This window comes from Armigeres subalbatus, chromosome 1 (genome assembly GCF_024139115.2).
Source record: "Armigeres subalbatus isolate Guangzhou_Male chromosome 1, GZ_Asu_2, whole genome shotgun sequence".
NCBI lineage: Eukaryota > Metazoa > Arthropoda > Insecta > Diptera > Culicidae > Armigeres > Armigeres subalbatus.
Window position 1 is genome coordinate 57,093,402 of NC_085139.1, and position 18,108 is coordinate 57,111,509.

The following is an 18,108-nucleotide window of genomic DNA, read 5'->3' on the forward strand; positions in this document are numbered from 1 at the left end:
AGGAGCGATTGAAATAATGAATTCATGAGGATTGATAAATTCGGGCGTGTCCGAGAAATGTTGAGTTTTTTTTTATTTGACGGGTGTCGTTCACAACGTGTCTTTTTATACAATTCTGTTAAAAAAGCTTTTTTTTTCCACAAAAATGTGAATGATTAAAAATAATACTTTTGAAGACAACCTTTCACTAGTAACTGAAAGCAAGTTTTGCTACTTGTGTGCAATAAATAAAGTGATACCATTTACAATATGTGTATAAGTAGGGGAACGATTCGGCACTTCATCCCATAGCTCTTATTTCCATGTCATCAAAAACATAGCAATGGAAAAGAATTTGGTTTATTTCTAATTCTTGTGATTTTTTTCACCAGTGCCAAGCCAATTTCAAATAGGAAACAATGGGACAGGATTCTACGTCGAATGCAACTTGTTGCAAGCAAATCGGTTGAGGATAAGTGCCCGAAAAATGAGTGACATTTTTTACGCGATTTTTTCGTGTGAATTTGTATTTTGGCCATAACTTCCGATCCCATAGTCCGATCTGGCCAATTTCAAATAGGAAACAATGGGACAGGATTCTGCGTCGAATGCAACTTGTTGCGAGCAAATCGGTTCAAGATAAGTGCCCGAAAAATGGGTGACATTTTTTTAGTAGTTTTGCGCACACACACACATACACTCACACACACACACACACACACACACACACACACACACACACACACACACACACACACACACACACACACACACACACACACACACACACACACACACACACACACACACACACACACACAGACATCACCTCAATTCGTCGAACTGAGTCGATTGGTATATAACACTATGGGTCTCCGGGCCTTCTATAAAAAGTTTGTTTTTGGAGCGATCATATAGCCTTTACCGTATACTTAGTATCACACTTAAAATAAATTACCGACTTCGGTAAATTATTCACCGAATTCTCAACAGCTGAACGATCGGTAAACGTTTCGGTAAACTAAGATGTTACCGAAAAGTTTGTAATCCGTATCAGAGGCATCGTTTGTCAAATTTACCGAAAATTCGGTAACATTTACCGAAAAATAATCAAGATCTGTAATTTACTGGAATCGTCGAAAACATGGCAAATCACCGAAAATTTTGTAAATTTTACCGAAAATATTGTAATTCTGGGATTTATTGTTTTTAGTAAAACAAGACAGTTCGTTTGATTTAAGCATAACATGATTTTTATTGATGCCATACATGCCAAATATGTGTTTTAATTGATCCAAAATCCAATTCGGACATGCCACTAATACCTAAAAAAGACTAACACAAAACCATTTTCAAGACAAAAATTCAGGTACCAGATGTAAATGCAGATTAAAATTCTTCTCTGTCATGCACGCTCATACACGCCAATGTGCTTGAACAGCTTAGCAAAGCAGATTTCGGATACCGGATGAATTTGAAGTCCGATGGTCGCCATTTGTTGTGGTTGGATGGAGAATGTTCAGCAGGCTTATCTTTTGGAAAAACGAATCAACACAGGTGCTGTAGTACAGAAAAACCAATACTCAGTGTCAGAAACTTCACAGCAAAAACAGTTGTTGAATATTACATTCGAAACAGATGCACATAGGCTATTCCGTCAGAGCTGTGATATTACACTCGTTCGATGTGCACGTCAATTCGCGAGTAGCAGCGCCGGTGTAATTTTTTTCATGATGTAATTTTGATCGATGGCGTATTCGACGGTAACGTACAGAGATACAATGTAATTTTGGAGATGCTGACACACCTAATTCGAGGGCTTTATCGGATTACAAATACAAAAAAAAAGATTTTTTATTCTTAGTTATCAATTGAATGCTCGAGTTACATTATTTATTGTTCCGTTATTGAAATTGTTTTAATTAAACCAATAAAACTGAGAGATGTTATCTTCACTTTGATTTATTCAGGTCAATACTGGAATGTCCACTCAGCTTAGTTACCGCCATCATCATTCCCTTAATTGTGTTGAAGTGCGATGCCCATCCGTAAATGTCGCCCAGACATACCACGGTGCTACAGCTGAACCGCAAATTCCCGATGCTGACAAGAGACTATTCCACCGGCGCAAAACTGCTCGACCATCCTGCCGGCTGTTCGCCAACGGGCGACGACTGTTTTCTTGGTACTGTGACTCTGGGGAACTGCTATAGAACGGAGATGCATCAACCTTACGAAAAAAAAATAAATAAAATGCAATAGTCAATCGCAATAATTATATAGAGCCAAAATAAGAAACAAGTGTTAGATGGCATGTTTCGTTCCCAGAAAGATCCGGTTGGCCAGCTCCAAAAGATTCGCTTAGGATTACCAGAAGCATTGCAAACTTGATTATTTATGGACGGTATTCTCCAGAGAAATCGATCGGGTTCCGAATGGAATCCTCGTAGAAAACTCAACTGAATTATATAGAAACCTTCTGTGATTCCAAAATGGATTCCTAACAGGAATGCTTCTGGGACTCCAACGAAACCCTTCAGGGAGTCTATACATTATCCTTGTGGAATTATCCAGAGACTTCGACTTAAACCCTTTTCGGATATCAAACTGTAAAGTTTTCAGATTTTGAACAGATTTCCAACGAAATGCTTATGTCGGTGGAATTCAGAATCGTGTCTTTTGAGATTCCAAACCGAGTTCTCAGGTTCCTAGAATGAAGAAATTATTAAATTTAAAAATTTACGTCATAACTCAAAATTCAAAACCACGCAGTTCAGCCAATTTCTAACGGCTTTTCAAGTAATCTTCTGGAATCGATCACAAAATTTTTATAGTTTTAGGAACCGAGGTCAATTTTTGTACAATGGCCATGATTCCGGATATATTCCGGGGAGTACTGGGGTTACCTCCCTCCCGGAAAAAATGGTCACTGGCAGATCGAACTGGCTTCGAAATCCATCGTGCGATATGTCAAACTTCATGATTTTGCAAAACAAGTACACTGGAGTAAATTTCGGCGATTTTAGATCGAATTGACCACTCTCCGGGTACTTCCAGGGCCTAGTTCTCTTAGGGAAATGGCCAATATCCGTTCAATCTTGGAACCCATCTTGCGACATGTCAAACTTCATGATTTTGCAAAACAAGTACACTGGAGTACATTCGGCGCCTTTCGATCGAATTGGCCACCCTCCGGGTGCTTTCAGGGCCTGGTTCCCTTGGGGAAGTGGCCAATTTTCATACAATCTTGGAACCCATCTTGCGACATGTCAAACTTCATGATTTTGCAAAACAAGTACAATGGAGTACATTTCTGCGATTTGCGATCGAATTGGCCACGCTCCGGGAATTTCCAGGGCCTGGTTCTCTTGGGGAAGTGGCCAATTTTCGTTCAATCTTGGAATCCACCTTGCGGCATGGCAAACTTCATAATTTTGCAAAACAAGTACACTGGAGTCCATTTCGGTGATTTTCGATCGAATTAGCCTCCTTCCGGGTACTTCCAGGTGCTGATTGAAATTTTACCGGCGGTGGCGTGATAGACCATTTTCAGGCATCGGCGGCGGCGTTACGCCGTTGGTGATTGGCGGTGGCGTAGATCGGCGTGAACCAGTTTCAAGCGCCAAAATTTCTTCAGAAGTTCGTCAAGGAATTCTTCCAGAAGTTCCCCCACTAGTTTTTTTAAAAGATCGTCAAGAAATTCCTTTAGACATTCCTCCGTAAGTGCCTCCGGGAATTCTCCGGAAGTTCCTCCGGAAACTGGAATTGGCCACTTATGGAAATCCAGGAATTTCTGGAGGAACTTCCAGGGGAATTCCTGGTGGAACATACTGGATAAATCCTGAAGGATCTTCCGGAAGAGTTCCCGGAGGAACTTCGGCAAGAATTTCTGGAGGAACTTCCGGAGAAATTCCTGGAGGAACTTCCGGAGGAATTCCTGGAGGAACTTCCGGAGGAATTCCTGGAGGAACTTCCGGAGGAATTCCTGGAGGAACTTCCGGAGGAATTCCTGGAGGAACTTCCGGAGGAATTCCTGGAGGAACTTCCGGAGTAGAGTTTCCATCCCGGGACATCCCGGGACAAAAAATCCCGGGATTTAGGAAAATTCGGGATTTCCCGATTCCCGGGATATTATTTTTGAAATCCCGAAAATCCCGGGATACCCGGGACATAAAATATTGCGCATGCGCCCCAAAATTTTATTCCCACCTTTGGGTTTCCGCGCCGAGCACTCAGCGCCAGACTCGGCGACAAGGAGATAGTGGTCAAGTTGGTACTCCTGATTTTTTGACAACTGATGTCGATTGGTTGTGTGAGTGCACCGGTGTCAAAAAATAGAGCTTTTAGCTGAAAATTTAGTTGTCAAATGCACATTTTGACAGCAATGTAGATGTATGAGTGAATGAAATGTGCAAATGCTCTATCGCGGAAGCAGTCGCTGAAGACAAGTGTCAATGGTTTCAGTGACGAAACAAAAAGTTTCAATGCAAAAAGCAATACTGTTTCATTTCCAGTCAGTTCGGAAACAGTGTAAATTTTTCTTCTTACAAAAGTTATTTGTTTTGAACGCAAAATCCAACTTAGGTGATAAACTCATATCATATTTTTATACTTCCCATCAGACATGATTTTTTTTAAGTTAGTTTATTTGGTAGGCTCAGGCATGTATACGGAGCCAAGGTTATTTGTGATGCATAATCGATATCATCTTATTATTAAATTAGTAAGAGAGGAGCAGACATGAAAATATCGGGGATAGTTAATAGAACACCTTCACAAAAATATTAGATTTCCCTTTACCACTCAATGGAGGGCTACTGACTGATACTTATTCCAGCATTTACAGCTCTGTATTATTGAACGACAAACATCTACAGTACAAGATCAGCTACATCTATTTGGCGCCTGCTTCCTACCCATCTCCCGTCTACAGCGAGGTTGTGTACACTAGCTGATATTCGCCTTGCTAATCTCCTCGCGCCGCCCAACGCAAGTATAAGTGGTCCAACCCCGATGCTCTGCCTATTTTTATTTTTTGGTGCTGACCAGCTCCTGACCAAAGCTTCGCTTGGACTCCTACTGACCAACTAGCAAGCTACCGAAAGTTCGAACCTCCCACTAAATTCTGTACGGCGCTATCCGTGACTTTCACAGCCAATGCATGATCTCACGATGCCACGAGACTTATGCGCCCGATCCATGGATCCCGGACGGCGATTACGTTTCTGTAGATAATCCATTGACACTATGCTATCCGAAATCTTCCTCTGGACCATAATATGTTCCAGGGTTGTTAATCGATAAATTATCGTCGTTAATTTAACGACAAATTCGATAACGATAACGTTTGTACGATGATGTATCGTTGACAATAAAGTGAGCGTTGATTTAATGTTATCGTTATCGAGTACTCGTTGATATATCGATAATTATGGAGTTAACTGTAACGTATACTACAGTTAAAAGTACAAATATTCAAAAGTTGGTTTTACAGAACCTATTTCAAGCATTGCATCTCCTTCAAATATTCAGAATCTCATTTAAATCGTGGCCTTAGTTTTCCCTAGTAAATAATCTGAGAATATTTTTAATGTCTTAACTGTTTAATTTAGTATGATTAACAAAACATCTATTTTGAAGATGCAAAACACCCAGTTAAACGAGTATTTTAGGACCAACAGTGAGGACAAAATTCCATCGGCCTAACCAAATCATACTGAAAAGGGGACGAGGTTAGTTCACCAATTATTCATTGAGAGTATTTTTACTCGGTGCTAGAATGCAGTAATGCAGATCGCTGCATCAAATATTGTTTTAGAGCTTTCTAAATATGAACTTTACCCCTGAACATTGAATAAAATCGTTTTTAAATAAAAAAATAAGTTTTCTAAGGAAACATCGAAAAATCCCGGGATCCCGGGATTTCCCGGGATATACGAAAAAATTCATCCCGAATCCCGGGACAACGAAAATGGCCGGGAAATGGAAACTCTATTCCGGAGGAATTCCTGGAGGAACTTCCGGAGGAATCCGTGGAGGAACTTCCGGAGGAATCCGTGGAGGAACTTCCAGAGGAATTCCTGGAGGAACTTCCGGAGGAATTCCTGGAGGAACTTCCGGAGGAATTCCTGGAGGAACTTCCGGAGGAATTCCTGGAGGAACTTCCGGAGGAATTCCTGGAGGAACTTCCGGAGGAATTCCTGGAGGAACTTCCGGAGGAATTCCTGGAGGAACTTCCGGAGGAATTCCTGGAGGAACTTCCGGAAGAATTCCTGGAGGAACTTCCGGAGGAATTCCTGGAGGAACTTCCAGAGGAACTCCTGGAGGAACTTCCGGAGGAATTCGTGGAGGAACTTCCGGAGGAATTCGTGGAGGAACTTCCGGAGGAATTCCTGGAGGAACTTCCGGAGGAATTCCTGGAGGAACTTCCGGAGGAATTCCTGGAGGAACTTCCGGAGGAATTCCTGGAGGAACTTCCGGAGGAATTCCTGGAGAAACTTCCGGAGGAATTCCTGGAGGAACTTCCGGAGGAATTCCTGGAGGAACTTCCGGAGGAATTCCTGGAGGAACTTCCGGAGGAATTCCTGGAGATACTTCCGGAGGAATTCCTGGAGGAACGTCCGGAGGAATTCCTGGAGGAACTTTCGGAGGAATTCCTGGAGGAACTTTCGGAGGAATTCCTGGAGGAACTTCCGGAGGAATTCCTGGAGGAACTTCCGGAGGAATTCCTGGAGGAACTTCCGGAGGAATTCCTGGAGGAACTTCCGGAGGAATTCCTGGAGGAACTTCCGGAGGAATTCCTGGAGGAGCTTCAGGAGGAGCTTCAGCAGGAAGATCGAGATCGTGAAGAGACGGAGCAACTGTACCGCGCTAATAACACACGAAAGTTCTATGAGAAGTTGAACCGTTCACGTAAGGGCCACGTGCCACAGCCTGATATGTGTAAGGACATAAACGGGAACCTTCTTACGAACGAGCGTGAGATGATCCAAAGGTGGCGGAAGCACTACGAAGAACACCTGAATGGCGATGTGGCAGACGAAGATGGCGGTATGGTAATGGACCTGGGAAAACGCGCGCAGAACATGATTTTACCGGCTCCGGATCTCCAGGAAATCCAGGAGGATATTGGCCGGCCGAAGAACAACAAAGCCCCTGGGGTTGACCAACTACCAGGAGAGCTATTTAAACACGGTGGTGAGGCACTGGCTAGAGCACTGCACTGGGTCATTACCAAGATTTGGGAGGAGGAAGTTTTGCCGCAAGGGGTGGATGGAAGGTGTCGTGTGTCCCATCTACAAAAAGAGCGATAAGCTGGATTGTAGCAACTACTGCGCAATCACATTGCTGAACGCCGCCTACAAGGTACTCTCCCAAATTTTATGCCGTCGACTAGCACCAATTGCAAGGGAGCTCGTGGGGCAGTACCAGGCGGGTTTTATGGGCGAACGCTTCACCACGGACCAGGCGTTCGCCATTCGCCAAGTACTGCAGAAATGCCACGAATACAACGTGCCCACACATCATCTATTCATCGACTTCAAAGCCGCATATGATAGAATCGATCGGGACCAGCTATGGCAGCAAATACGAACGGAATTTCCGGATAAACTGACATGGTTGATAAAAACGAATCAATGATCAAGATCAATGGATCGGGTGATGTGCGTAGTTCGAGTTTCAGGGACATTCTTGAGTCCCTTCGAAACCCGCAGATGGTTACGACAAGGTGATGGTCTTTCGTGTCTGCTATTCAACATCGCTACGGAAGGGGTAATACGAAGAGCAGGGATTAACACGTGAGGTACAATTTTCAATAAGTCCGTCCAGCTATTTGGCTTCGCCGACGACAGATATTATGGCACGTAACTTTGAGAAGATTGAGGAAGCCTACAACAGACTGAAGAGGGAAGCCAAGCGGATCGGACTAGTCATCAACACGTCGAAGACGAAGTACATGATAGGAAGAGGTTCAAGAGAAGACAATGTGAGCCACTCACCGCGAGTTTGCATCGGTGGTGACGAAATCGAGGTGGTAGAAGAATTTGTGCATACTTGGGCTCACTGGTGAATGCCGAAAGTGATACCAGCAGAGAAATTCGGAGACGCATAGTGGCTGGAAATCGTACGTACTTTGAACTCCACTAGACGCTCCGATCGAATAGAGTTCGCCGCCGTACCAAACTGGCTATCTACAAAACGCTCATTAGACAGTTAGTCCTCTACGGACATGAGACCTGGACGATACTTGTGGAGGAACAACGCGCACTTGGAGTTTTCGAAAGGAAAGTGCTGCGTACCATCTATGGTGGGTTGCAAATGGCGTTTACACGTTATATAGTTATATAGCCTTTTCGTCACACCTCGGTATAAATACAAAAAATACAACAATCCTTTTGAAAACCCAAAATAAATCCTTTTAAAATCCCAAAAGGACTTCTTCAGAAATTCCAAAAGGTCTCCTTTCGGAACCGGACTCCTTTCGGAATACAAAAAGAGCCCCTTTCGGAATCCCAAAAGCACTTCATTTGGAATTCCGAAAGGACTTCTCTCGGAATCCCAAAAAGATTACTTATGAATTCCGTGGATTCCAAAACGAATTCCTATTCGAATCCCAAAAGAAAAAAACCCTTTTGCAAGAAAATATCCTTCCGGAATCCCAAAACGATTCCTTGGGAAGACCTTTCGTGAGACAAATAGAACTCGTTGGGAGTCCTAAAGCGATACGACCTGTACTCGCAAAGCGATTCCTACTGGAATTCCTTAGGATATTTCTAATAGATTTCTTTTGAAATCTCAAAAGAATTCCTTTCAAAAAAAGATTCTTTTCGGGGCTCTCCTTACCCTTTCAGATTCCTAAAAGATGAGAATGAATACAAAGTGAATTCACTAACTGGCTATCGTGTCAAAAACACAATTTGAATTAAGTCAGTTCAATAAGTCAATTCAATTCTATAGACCAAATCTAGCTAAATAATACTACTCTAATAATAATACTGTACTATCCCATTTAATTTAACCACTTGATTGTAACTTTACAGATATGTATGTACTTCGACGAGTCGAGTCAAGTACGAGACACTAAAGACGGCCTTACTGTTGAGTTCGAAATACGTATCTGTCAAGTTACAATCAAGTGGTGGAATTAAATGGGATAGTACGAACTCGTCTTATGACAAGTAAATAATACTTCATTTATATTATAAAATATTTCTTACATACCTTTGCCCCCTTCAGTTCCATTGACAAAGTGATCAAAGGATAACCGCTGATTCAGAGTTTGAATTCAGTGTCGATATCATGAAGACCTTGTCCTTTCATCGCCCAAATAAATCCATTTGTTAATCGATGAGAAACGCATCAAACAACGCCAGCCAAGCACACGGTGGACGAATATCGAAACATCCGGAAAGTTCCTTATTCCACCAACCTGCTACAGAAATTCCATGCTGAAATTGAAGAAATATTACACTGACAAAAATCCAATCATATCCATTATGTGTGGCACACATAAATTTTGACTATAGCATTTCCCACATAACGGCTATGTGAATTCGCATAGCATATATGTGGAAACACACATAACCGTTATTAACTAATAACCTTTATGTGGATTTTCCCATAGCGGGTGGTTATTAACGCACACATAAAATTTATTTGTCAATTTCTTTAGATTTTTGCCAATAAAAATGTGTGGATTTTTATTAGTGTATAAATCTATTAAATAGAAACTACTTTTAATGCGATACACCGAGCTGAGAAACAGGTACCGGCTAGAGTAAAAACGATGTGCGATGCGACATTTTATCGATAATGATTGTTATTTTTTTATTTTTTTACGTGAGTCGCGTCGCATTCTCGTCGTGTTTACTCTGGCTGGTCCTTAAGTATTCCCACAAATCATCTGTGGGAATACTGTAAAGTTTAAAATCGCCCAAAACAACCGGACAAAAATCTGTATCTAACTTGTCAGGCGATCTCGATCCTTTCAAGCTAATAATAAGACAAAAGAAAAACTCAACTTACGAGGTGTGTTGTTAAACTCATCTTATCGTTTTTTGATGAGTTTGGTTGTTGTTGTTGCAACTGTGTCGCGCTACACGATAAGTAGTTCATCCGCAACCATCATGCAACACATCAAGGCATCGTAGGATGGATCGTGATGGGCTGATGGCCCAGATCAGAGTGAAAAGGAGAGCGTAGTTTGTTTTGACAGCTCGCTTGCTTCCGTTGAAGTTGAAAGTTATTTATATAAAGATTCTTTTGCGAGAATTCGCTTATTTCGTTTATTCCGGTCGAATTTTGTTGTTAAGGAGAACCAATTTAATCTAAAAATAAAAACCAACGAGACGCGTATATTTCATGGTAAGGATCATTGCTCAGTGTTTTTAAACCAAATTAAAACAGGCATTTATTTTAGCGCGTCATTAGTCAATAAAACTAATCGGAATTAATCATCAATCACCACTGTAGAGACTGTAGAGAACACCACCCAGGACGGCAAATCAATGAGGGAAGACTTCTTCGGGAGCGTACATCCATCAAGACAACGACGTTCTATGCTAAATAAGACCAGTTAACTCACAATAAGCAAATGAAACGCTCAAAGAAATCTATGGTACCAATGTCAGAGTAAACTTTATTGAAATTATAATTAAACTCAGTTGAAATTAATTAAATTAAAGACAAAATCCACCAAAAAAAAATTACGAGAAAACTTGTCACCTTTCCTCAGACTTCCAGCCCAAGGAGGCGCATCCGGCACAGAGACAAAATACAGTACATCAAAAAAGACACACAGAACTGAATCCCCCAATCCAAAACTCGACCTGTGGCAACTATTAGTTCGATTACAAGCAGAACCCACTGGAATCAACGAGCCATTCCAATTGAAGTCTCACAATGAATACGTGATCATTTTTTTTTTCAGAGGTACCTTTGGGAATTCCTAGAAATTCCTTTTTGATTTCTTTCAGGAACATTTATAGAAATTTTTCAGGAGATCATTTGTGAGTTCCTCAATCAATTTATTTGAAAATTCTTCCAAAAACCATTGAGGAGTTTCTTCAGGGATACCTGTATAAAGTCTCACAGGAATTTCTTTATTAACTTTTCTAGAAATTCCTTCAAAAGAACTAATTAAAAGAAGAAGTCCATCGAGATTCCGCTTCCAATGAATCCTGAATAATTTTTCGAGGATTCTCTTAGCATTTAAAAAAACAGATTCACCAATTCTTTCGAGTATTTGTCGGGGATGTTTTCAAAATGAAAGTTAAATTATTGTTTAAGAAATTATTTCAAAAATATTTTTAGGAATTCTCTCTGGTACTTTTTTGGACATTTATTTGAGAATTCATGCGAACATTTCCTGGAGTATTAGTCCAGAAAAGTCTCCAGGAAGCCCTCCAGGAATCCCTTCAATGAAATTAGTGAACGAATTCCCGAAAATATTCCCGGAGGAATTCACGAAGAAATTCCCGGATGAATTTCCAGAGGAATTCCCGAAGCAATTCTCGGAGGAATTCCCGAAGACATTCCCGGTGGAATTTCCGAAGGCATGCCCGGAGGAATTCCCGAAAGCATGGCCGGAGGAATTCCCAAAGGCATTCCCGGTAAAATTCCCGAAGGCATTCCCGGAGAAATTTCCGAAGGCATTCCCGGAAGAGTTTCTAAAAGAATTCCCAGCCCAGCGGAATTCCCGAAAAGATTCTCAGAGGATTTCCCGAAGGAATCCCCAGAGGAATACCCGAAGGATTTCCCGAACAGGTTCCCGGAGGAATTCACGTAGAAATTTCCAAAGGAGTTCCCGGAAGATTTTCCGAAGAAATTCCTGAAGAAACTCCCGAAAATATTCACGGAGGAATTCGCGAAGAAATGCTTTCGTGAATTCCTCCGGGAATGCCTCCGAAAATTCCTCCGGGAACGCCTTCGGGAATTCCTCTGAGAATTCCTTCGGAAATTCATCCGGGAATTCATTCGGGCATTCATATGAGAAAAATCCTTCAAGAATTCCTCCAGAAATCCCTTCGGGAATTCCTTCAGGAATTTTCCTTTGGAGGAATACCTGAAGGACCTTCCTGAGAAATTTCTGAAGGAAATTCCGGAGAAGTTATTGAAGGAACTTCCGAAAGAGGAGGAAGAAGCATCTTCAGCAATTCCTCCGTACGTTCCACCCAACATTTCTCCGGAAGTTCCTTAAGGAATTTCTCCGGAAGTTCCTTAAGGAATTCCTCCCTCAGTAATTCCTCCTGGAATTCCTCCTTCGGGAATTGTTCCATGAACTCCTTCGGGAATTCCTCCGGAATTTTTTTTCCTTGAGGAACTTTCGGAGAAATTCTTGAAGGAACATCCGGGGAATTGCTAGAGGTGCTTCTTTCTCCTCCTCCGGAAGTTCTTTCAATAATTCCCCCGGAAGTTCCTTCAACAATTCCAATTTCTCCGGAAATTCCTTCAGGAATTTCTCCTGATGCTCCTCCAGGAATTTCTCCGAAAATTCTTTCAAAAACTACTCCAAAAGTTCCTTCAGGAATTCCTCCGGAAGTTCCTTCAGGAGTTCCTCCAGTATTTTTTTTCGTGAGCTCCTCTGGGAATTTCTTCGTGAATTCCTCCGGGAATATTTTCAGGAATTACTTAGGAAATTCCTCCAGAAATTCCTTAGAAAAATCCTCCGGGAATTCCTTTGAGAATTCCTCTGAGATTTCTTTCGGGAATTCTTCCGGGAATTCATTCGGGCATTCCTATGAGGATTCCTTCGAGAATTCCTCCTGTAGGACCTTCCTGAGAAATTCCTGAAGGAACTTCCGGAGAAACTTTTGAAGGAACTTCCTGAGAAATTCCTGAAGGAAATTCCGGAGGAATTATTGAAGGAACTTCTGAAAGACGAGGAAGATGCATCTCCAGCAATTCTTCCGGACGTTCCTCCAAAAATTTCTCCGGAAGTTTCTCAAGGAATTTCTCCGGAAGTTCTTTCAGGGATTCCTCCGGAAGTTCCTTTAGGAATTCCTCCGGGAATTCTTTCGAGAAATCCTGCCTCAATAATTCCTCCGGGAATTCCTCCTTCGGGAATTCTTCCGGGAACTCCTTCGGGAATTCCACCAGGATTTTTTTGTCCTTGAAAATTTCTCTGGAGTTCCTCCAGAAATTTTTTTCGTGAATTCCTCTGGGAATTTCTTCGTGAATTCCTCCGGGAAAATTTTCAGGAATTACTTAGGAAATTCCTACAGAAATTCCTTAGAAAAATTCTCCTTTGAGAATTCCTCTGATGATTCTTTCGGGCATTCTTCCGGGAATTCATTCGGGCATTTCTATGAGAATTCCTTCGAGAATTCCTCCTGAAATCCCTTCGAGAACTCCTTCAAGGAATTTTCCTTTGGAGGAATTCCTGTAGGACCTTCCTGAGAAATTCCTGAAGGAACTTCCGGAGAAACTTTTGAAGGAACTTCCTGAGAAATTCCTGAAGGAAATTCCGGAGGAATTATTGAAGGAACTTCTGAAAGAGGAGAAAGATGCATCTCCAGCAATTCCTCCGGAAGTTCTCCAAAAATTTCTCCGGAAGTTTCTCAAGGAATTTCTCCGGAAGTTCTTTCAGGGATTCCTCCGGAAGTTCCTTTAGGAATTCCTCCGGGAATTCCTTCGAGAAATCCTGCCTCAATAATTCCTCCTTCGGGAATTCTTCCGGGAACTCCTTCGGGAATTCCTCCAGCATTTTTTTTCCTTGAGAATTTCTCCGGATGCTCCTCCAGGACTTTCTCCGAAAGTTCTTTCAAAAACGACTCCAAAAGTTCCTTCAGGAATTCCTCCGGAAGTTCCTCCAGAAATTTTTTTCGTGAATTCCTCCGGGAATTTCTTCGTGAATTCCTCCGGGAATATTTTCAGGAATTACTTAGGGAATTCCTCCAGAAATTCCTTAGAAAAATCCTCCGGGAATTCCTTTGAGAATTCATCTGAGAATTCTTTCAGGAATTCTTCCGGGAATTCATTTGGGCATTCCTATATGAGAATTCCTTCGAGAATTCCTCCGGAAATCCATTCGGGATTTCCTTCAGGCATTTTCCTTTGAAGGAATTCCTGTACGACCTTCCTGAGAAATTCCTGAAGAAACTTCCGGAAAACTCTTGAAGGAATTTCCTGAGACATTTCTGAAGGAAATTCCGAAGGAATTATTGAAGGAACTTCTGAAAGAGGAGGAAGATGCATCTCCAGCAATTCCTCCGGACGTTCCTCCAAAAATTTCTCCGGAAGTTCCTCTCACAAGGAATTTCCTCTCCCAAGGAATTTCTCCGGAAGTTCTTCAGGGATTCCTCCAGAAGTTCCTTTAGGAATTCCTCCGGGAATTCCTTCGAGAAACCCTGCCTCAATTATTCCTCCAGAATTCCTCCTTCGGGAATTCTTCCGGAACTCCTTCGGGAATTCCTCCAGGATTTTTTCCTTAAGAATTGTTCCGGATTCTCTCCCAGGAATTTCCCCGAAAGTTCTTTCAAAAACTACTCCAAAAGTTCCTTCAGGAATTCCTCCGGAAGTTCCTTCAGGAGTTCCTCCAGAATTTTGTTTCGTGAATTCCTCCGGGAATTTCTCCGTGAATTCCTCCGGAATTATTTTTAGGAATTACCTAGGAAATTTCTTCGGAAATTCCTGCGAGAAATCCTCCGGGAATCTTTTCGGGAATTCCTTCGGGTATTCTTCCTGGAATTCCTTCGGGAAATCCTCTGCGAATCCCTACGGGAATTCATCTGACATGATAATTCCTTCGGGAATTCCTCCGGGAATGCCTTCGGGAATTTTTCTTGCAATGCCCTCGGGAATTCCTCCAGGAATCGCTTCGGAAAGTCCTTCAGTAATTGATTCGGAAATTCCTTCGATAATTAATCCGGGAATTTCTTCGTAAATTCCTCCGGGAATTCCTTCGGGAAATTCTCCAGAAATTGCTACTGCAATTCCTCCGAAGTTCTTCAAGTTTTCTCAAGGAATTTCTCCGGAAGTTCCTCCAGGAATTCCCACGAAAGCTCCTTCAGGAATTCTCACGAAAGTTCTTTCAGGAATTCCTACGGAAAGTTCCTCCGGGAATTCCTACAGAAGTTCCTCTGGGAATTCCTACGGAAGTTCCTCTGGGAATTCCTACGGAAGTTCCTCTGGGAAATCCTACGGAAGTTCCTTCGGGAATTCCTACGGAAGTTCCTCCGGGAATTCCTACGGAAGTTCCTCCGGGAATTCCTACGGAAGTTCCTCCGGGAATTCCTACGGAAGTTCCTCCGGGAATTCCTACGGAAGTTCCTCCGGGAATTCCTACGGAAGTTCCTCCGAACCTCCTACGGAAGTTTCTCCGGGAATTCCCACGGAAGTTTATCCTGTAATTCCTATGGAAGTTCCTCCGGGAATTCCTAGGGAAGTTCCTCCGAGAATTCCTACGGAAGTTCCTCCGGGAATTCCTACGGAAGTTCCTCCGGGAATTCCTACGGAAGTTCCTCCGGGAATTCCTGCGGAAGTTCCTCCGGGAATTCCTGCGGAAGTTCCTTCGGGAATTCCTGCGGAAGTTCCTCCGGGAATTCCTGCGGAAGTTCCTCCGGGAATTCCTGCGAAAGTTCCTCCGGGAATTCCTGCGAAAGTTCCTCCGGGAATTCCTACGGAAGTTCCTCCGGGAATTCCTACGGAAGTTCCTCCGGGAATTCCTACGGAAGTTCCTCCGGGAATTCCTACGGAAGTTCCTCCGGGAATTCCTACGGAAGTTCCTCCGGGAATTCCTACGGAAGTTCCCCCGGGAATTCCTACGGAAGTTCCCCCGGGAATTCCTACGGAAGTTCCCCCGGGAATTCCTACGGAAGTTCCCCCGGGAATTCCTACGGAAGTTCCCCCGGGAATTCCTACGGAAGTTCCCCCGAGAATTCCTACGGAAGTTCCTCCGGGAATTCCTACGGAAGTTACCCCGGGAATTCCTCCGGAAGTTCCTCCAGAAATTCCTGGAAGTTCCCCAGGAATTCCTACGGAAGTTCCCAGAATTCCTGGAAGTTCCTCCAGGAATTCCTACGGAAGTTCCCCGAATTCCTGGAAGTTCCCCAGGAATTCCTACGGAAGTTCCCAGAATTCCTGGAAGTTCCTCCGGGAATTCTACGGAAGTTCCCCAGAATTCCTACGGAAGTTCCCCAGGAATTCCTACGGAAGTTCCCGAATTCCTACGGAAGTTCCCAGGAATTCCTGGAAGTTCCCCAGGAAGTCCTACGGAAGTTCCCCAGGAAGTCCTACGGAAGTTCCTCCGGAATTCCTACGGAAGTTCCTCCAGGGAATTCTTACGGAAGTTCTTCCGGGAATTCCTACGGAAGTTCCCAGGAATTCCTACGGAAGTATCTCCAGAATTCCTACGGAAGTTCCCCCGGGAATTCCTACGGAAGTTCCCCCGGGAATTCCTACGGAAGTTCCCCCGGGAATTCCTACGGAAGTTCCCCCGGGAATTCCTACGGAAGTTCCTCCGGGAATTCCTACGGAAGTTCCTCCGGGAATTCTTACGGAAGTTCTTCCGGGAATTCCTACGGAAGTTCCTCCGGGAATTCCTACGGAAGTTCCCCCGGGAATTCCTACGGAAGTTCCTCCGGGAATTCCTACGGAAGTTCCTCCGGGAATTCCTACGGAAGTTCCCCCGGGAATTCCTACGGAAGTTCCTCCGGGAATTCCTACGGAAGTTCCTCCGAATTCCTACGGAAGTTCCCAGGAATTCCTACGGAAGTTCCTCCGGGAATTCCTACGGAAGTTCCTCCGGGAATTCCTACGGAAGTTCCCCCGGGAATTCCTACGGAAGTTCCCCCGGGAATTCCTACGGAAGTTCCCCCGGGAATTCCTACGGAAGTTCCTCCGGGAATTCCTACGGAAGTTCCTCCGGGAATTCTTACGGAAGTTCTTCCGGGAATTCCTACGGAAGTATCTCCGGGAATTCCTACGGAAGTTCCCCCGGGAAGTCCTACGGAAGTTCCTCCGGGAATTCCTACGGAAGTTCCTCCGGGAATTCCTACGGAAGTTCCTCCGGGAATTCCTACGGAAGTTCCTCCGGGAATTCCTACGGAAGTTCCTCCGGGAATTCCTACGGAAGTTCCTCCGGGAATTCCTACGGAAGTTCCTCCGGGAATTCCTACGGAAGTTCCTCCGGGAATTCCTACGGAAGTTCCCAGGAATTCCTACGGAAGTTCCTCCGGAATTCCTACGGAAGTTCCTCCAGAATTCCTACGGAAGTTCCCAGGAATTCCTACGGAAGTTCCTCCGGAATTCCTACGGAAGTTCCCCGGGAATTTCTACGGAAGTTCCCCAGAATTCCTACGGAAGTTCCTCCAGGAATTCCTACGGAAGTTCCCAGGAATTCCTACGGAAGTTCCTCCGGAATTCTTACGGAAGTTCTTCCGGGAATTCCTACGGAAGTTCCTCCAGAATTCCTAAGGAAGTATCTCCGGGAATTCCTACGGAAGTTCCTCCGGGAATTCTACGGAAGTTCCCAGGAATTCCTACGGAAGTTCCTCCGAATTCCTACGGAAGTTCCCAGGAATTCTACGGAAGTTCCCAGGAATTCCTACGGAAGTTCCTCCGGAATTCCTACGGAAGTTCCCCCGAGAATTCCTACGGAAGTTCCTCCGGGAATTCCTACGGAAGTTCCCCCGGGAATTCCTACGGAAGTTCCCCCGGGAATTCCTACGGAAGTTCCCCCGGGAATTCCTACGGAAGTTCCCCCGGGAATTCCTACGGAAGTTCCCCCGGGAAGTCCTACGGAAGTTCCTCCGGGAATTCCTACGGAAGTTCCTCCGGGAATTCTTACGGAAGTTCTTCCGGGAATTCCTACGGAAGTTCCTCCGGGAATTCCTACGGAAGTATCTCCGGGAATTCCTACGGAAGTTCCTCCGGGAATTCCTACGGAAGTTCCCCCGGGAATTCCTACGGAAGTTCCCCCGGGAATTCCTACGGAAGTTCCCCCGGGAATTCCTACGGAAGTTCCCCCGGGAATTCCTACGGAAGTTCCCCCGGGAATTCCTACGGAAGTTCCCCCGGGAATTCCTACGGAAGTTCCCCCGGGAATTTTTCCTGGAATTCCTCCGGAAGTTCCTCCAGGAATTCCTACGGACGTTCCCCACGGCATTCCTACGGCAGTCCCCCCGGGAA

The 18,108-nt window shown here is 44.0% G+C and overlaps 1 long non-coding RNA gene across 1 annotated transcript in view; it reads right to left on the reverse strand.

Annotated features, from left to right (window-relative positions):
- Positions 1-1,858: 1,858 nt before the first annotated feature.
- Positions 1,859-18,108, reverse strand: part of LOC134225882 (uncharacterized) — a 36,169-nt gene continuing 19,919 nt past the window's right edge. Inside the window, exons 3-4 of the long non-coding RNA XR_009983343.1 lie at positions 9,202-9,428; positions 1,859-2,209 (exon numbers count right to left, since the gene is read on the reverse strand). This is a non-coding gene — a long non-coding RNA (uncharacterized LOC134225882). The remainder of the gene's footprint in view (positions 2,210-9,201; positions 9,429-18,108) is intronic.